This window comes from Panthera uncia (assembly GCF_023721935.1).
Source record: "Panthera uncia isolate 11264 chromosome C1 unlocalized genomic scaffold, Puncia_PCG_1.0 HiC_scaffold_3, whole genome shotgun sequence".
In the NCBI taxonomy this organism is placed as follows: domain Eukaryota; kingdom Metazoa; phylum Chordata; class Mammalia; order Carnivora; family Felidae; genus Panthera; species Panthera uncia.
The window spans coordinates 60,891,531-60,896,529 of NW_026057584.1; the positions used below are offsets into that span (position 1 = coordinate 60,891,531).

Here is a 4,999-nt window from a genome sequence, read left to right on the forward strand (position 1 = left end):
CATATATAATACTCATTTCAAATAGCATAATGCTGCATATAAATTTTTAAATTTAATGTTAAAATTTGAGCATCTTCCCATGTTACTAAATGTTCTTAGGAACATAGATGCCTGCAAATATTCCAATTATCTGGAGGTATCATGATTTACTTTTAAAATCTCATACCACTGGACCATTAGGTTGTTTCCAATGTTCCTGGGACTTCTCTGAGACTTCTCTGTTGGTTTGTTAAGGATTCCGTAGCCTCACATTTTCAAGAGCTGCCTGGGCTATTGGATGAGCAGCTTATCTTCCAATGAAGGGAATGTGCTCACATACTTCTCCCAGGTAAGAACACCCTTGAACCATTGAAAACAGGTGAGAATTGAGAGCATCCAAATTCTCAATAAGAGTCCAGAATTTCATTCAATTAAAAAAACACTCTGTGTAATTTCTTCCTAGTTTTGTAAATAAAACATATATCTTATGAAGAAAGTAGAATGTACACATGAGTAAACAAGGAAGAAAAGATCTAAAATCTCACCACTCGGTTTGATGAATATTTCTCTTTCTGCACTGTACACTATCTTGTAACCTGCTTATTTTATTAAGTAGCATGTTACATTTTTCATAACGTATACATATATGAAGTCATGACGATGTACATTTTAAATATCTTACAATTTGATTTGTGAATAATACCTCAATAAAGCTGGAAAAAACAAACAGCTACCAAATAGTAACTGCTTTCTTCTCAAACCTCGTCCAACCCAGAGAGCTGATCCCTACAGAAAATCACTTTTTAACTCATTTATTTTTATATAAATTTGAAGCATTTTTTTTCTCCTTCTTCATTTTGCCAAACCTACCATGAAGCAGTACTTTTAGAGTGCTCTACTTTTAGAGTGGGGCCCCTACCATCAAGGAGTCAGCCTTCTGCTTGCGGAAGTAAGACCCACATTCTTGGAAAAAAGACAAAAAGATAAGGCTATAAAAAAGTGATCCAAAGTGGTGCTTCCAATAAGGACATATGTGGGAATAAGGAAAATACAGATCATTTTACAAATCCAGACCCTCTCTCTATCTTTTTGAGAAAGAGAGGGCACAAGTGAGCAAGGGGCAGAGAGAGAAAGAATCCCAGGAGGGGCAGAGGGAGAGAGAGAGAGAGAGAGAGAGAGAGAGAAAAGTGGGGCTCACCCCAAATGAGACTTGAGCTTACCCCAAATGGGACTCATGCTAACCCCTAGTGGGGCTCCTGCTCACCCCAAGCAGGGCTCGAGCTTATCCAATATGGGTCTCAAACTCACAAACCATGAGATCATGACCTGAGCCAAAGTCAGATGCTTAACAACTGAGCCACCCAGGCACCCTTCCTCTATCCTATCTTTAACCCAGAATATTGTGTCCAATTTTCCCCTCCATCTCTCCATTGCCTCAAGTTGCTTGAAAAAGAGTGTAGTTAGCGGTGCCATGTACAATCCCCCTGATCAAATGTCTGCCTCTAGTTTTTTAAAGAGATATTTCTACCTCCCTTTCTTAATTTATGAAAGAAAGAAAGAAAGAAAGAAAGAAAGAAAGAAAGAAAGAAAGAATGTTTGTACTAGAAACTAAGCCTACGTTTAGTTTTTAAATGACTGAGTTGAAATCAATGAAGAAAGGACTCTGAGCTGCCCCAGTTTTCCCACACAGACTTTATTAAAAGGGAGGACACTTTATTTTTTATTTATTAAAAGAGACTTTATTCCCAGAGGAACTGTGAGCCTAGGGATCACTAAGGGTATGAAGTGGTAAAAAGATCAGATGAAATGTAATCATCTTACTTTGTGATAAAACTCATGCTGAAAGAGCTTAGAAATGGCTTTTTTGGTAAGCTGGCGGAATAAGCAAGCAGATTTATTTAAAATTCCTATATCTCTTGCTATTTCATAGCTTCAGGTCATTCCCATAGCATCACTCTGAACTCACTTTTATTGTAATTATTTACCATAACCTGTTATGTTTACTTTAAATAATCAATTATATTTTAAAGAGATGTTTAAAAAGAACAGCCAGAAACAGTCTTTTATATCCTCCCATAGAGTTACCATTACTGGTGGTCTTGTTTCCTTTGTGCAATCCTGATTTTCAACCGGTATAATTTTCCTTCTTTCTGAATGTCCTTTAGCATTTCTTATAGTACAGATCCACTGGTGCAAATCTTTTCAGCTTTTGTATACCTGAAGAAATCTTTATTTGTCCTTTAGCTTTGAAAGATGTTTTCACTGGGTATAAAATTCTAGGATGACAGGGGTTTTTTTGTTTGCTTTTTGGTCGTTTTTTGTTTTCTTTCAGTACTTTTTTTAATAAATTTATTTATTTTGAGAGAGAAAGAGAGGGTGCATGTGCATGCAAGGGAGGGAAGGGCAGAGAGAGAGGGAGAGAGAGAGAATCCCAAGCAGGCTCCATGCTGTCAGCACAGAGCCTGACTCAGGGCTCGATTTCACAAACTGTGAGATCATGACCTGAGCCAAAATCAAAAGTCCTATGCTTAATGGACTGAGCCACCCAGGAGCCCCTCTGTCAGTACTTTAAACATGTTGCTTCATTGTCTTCTTGTTTGCATTTTTTCAGACAAGAACTTTACTGGTTTACTGTCATTCTTATCTTTGTTTTTCTGGCAGTTTCTAAGATTTTTCTCTTTTTGCTGGTTTTGAACAAGTTGATTCGGATGTGTACTTTGGTGTACTTCTCTCTTGTTTCTTACACTTGGGTTTGTTGAGCTTCTTAGATCTATGGGTTTAGGATTTTCATTAAATTTGGAAAATTTTCAGCCATTATTTCTTCAAAATGTCTTGTACTCCCATCTCTTTTTCTCTGTCTCTTTTTTTTTAAGTTTATTTATTTATTTTGAGAGAGAGAGAGAGAGAGAGAAAGAGAGAGAAGAGAGCACAAGTCGGGGAGGGGCAGATAAAGAGGAAGAAAGAGAATCTCAAGCAGGATCCGTGCTGTCAGCACAGAGCCCAATGTGGGGCTGGATCTCATGAACCGTGAAATCATGACCTGAGTCAAAATCAATAGTCAGACACTTAACCAACTGAGCCACCCAGGCACCCCACCCATCTCTTTCTTCTGTTATGGCCTGAATTGTCCCTTCAAAATTCATATGAAGCTCTAACTCCGATGTGACTGTATTTGGAAATAGGGCATTTAGGAAGATAGTTAAGGTTAAGTGATGTCGTAAGGGTGAGGCCATAGCATGTGTCCTTGTAGGAAGAGGAAGAGACACCAGAGATCAATCTCTCTCCACATGCATGCACAGAGGAAAGTCCAAGTGAGGACACAGTAAGAAGGCACCTGTCTACAAGCCAAAAAGAGATCTCACTAGAAACCAACCCTGAAGGCACCATGATCTTAGACTTCCTGCCTCCAGAGCTGTGAGAAAATAAGTTTCTGTGGTTTAAGCCCCCAATCTATGGTATTTTGTTATAACTATAGAAGACTGATATAATAGTATAAAAAGTTCTCATATTAACCATGGCACTCACTCCCACCTGACATCCAGTTTCCCCTATTATAAACATCTTACATTAGTATGGTATTTTTGTTATAATTAATGAACCAGTATTGATACAATATTGATATATTATTATCAGCTAAAGTTTATTCAGATTCCTTTAACCTTCCATAACATACTTTTTTTTCAGGATCCTCCTAGTATATCAAATTAAATTTATTTGTCATGTCTCCTTAGGCTCCTCTTGGCTGACAGTTTTTTAGAATTTCCTTGTTTTTGATGACCTTTGAGGTTTTCAGAGACACTGGTTAGGTTATAACAGGATGCTCCTTTATTAGATTTCCTGATTTTTTAAATGATTAGATTAGGGTTTTGAGTTTGGCCATACAAATACCAATACCCTTATGAGCATTCTTCTCGATGACCAGTGTAGCACAAGATTTGTCCACTCAGGGTCCACTCAGGGTGCTGGGAACATAAATTATTCCAGGCCATGTGTGAAGTCTGATGATTGTCTGTGTGCTCCTTTCCAGTGGGTCTTTTCCCTTATTTGGGTACATTCTTCATTCACATGTCCAGTTAGTTCTTGCCTGAAGACTAAAAAGGAACCACAGTTTTCTGAAGCCCTTGCTCTCTCTCTCTGTGCAGCTCTCTCTTCTCTGGCCCTACCCTGTGAATTCTGTATACCTTGGTTCCTCCAAATCCACAACCCTGGCTACTCAACTCAGGGAGATTTCTGGGCTCTGTTTGGGATTTTCCTCCCTGTGCTATAGCCTGGAAACTCTGTAGGCATTAAACTAGCTATCGTAGGGCCACCTCATCTATTTCTTTTCTCTGAGGGATTATTGTCCTAGGTTTTGAGTGTCCGGTATCTAAAAACCATTGCTTCATATTTTGTCTTGTTTCTTAATTTTATTTTAGAGAGAAAAAGAGGAGGGGTGGGCAGGGGAAGGGGCAGAGGGAGGAGGGAGAGAGAGAAAGAATTCCAAGCAGACTCCATGCTCAGCATGGTACCTGAGATAGGACTGGATCCCATGACCCCGGGATCATGACCTGAGCCAAAACCAAGAGTTGGATGCTCAACTGACTGAGCCACACAGGTGCCCCTTAATTTTTCTTTTTAATGGAATGCTTCGTGAATTTGGGTGCCATCCCTGCAAAAGTGGCCATGCTAATCTTCTCTGTATCATTCCAATTTTTGTGTATGTGCTGCTGAAGCAAACACTTGCTTCTCAATTTTAAGTGGAGAGTAAATCCAGTTTCTCAGTATTATGGCCACATACTGAAGTCAAAATTACATTTTTGTTTTATCATAGTAAAATAGGCATATCACAAAACTTACATTTAACTGTTTCAATTGTACAGTTCAGTGGCATTAAGTAAATCTACATTGTTGTGCCACCATCACCATCATCCTCCTCCACAACTTTTCCATCATCCCAAACTGAAATCCAGTACCCATCAAACAATAACTCCCATTTCCCCTTCTCCTCAGTCTTTGAAAACTACTGTTCTGCTCTCTGTCT

The 4,999-nt window shown here is 38.8% G+C and overlaps 1 non-coding gene across 1 annotated transcript; it reads right to left on the reverse strand.

The window, feature by feature from the left end:
• Positions 1-4,590: 4,590 nt before the first annotated feature.
• On the reverse strand, positions 4,591-4,698 carry LOC125911979 (U6 spliceosomal RNA). Its single transcript, XR_007454554.1, has one exon. It is a non-coding gene; the product is annotated as a U6 spliceosomal RNA (small nuclear RNA).
• Between the last annotated feature and the right edge of the window lie 301 nt (positions 4,699-4,999).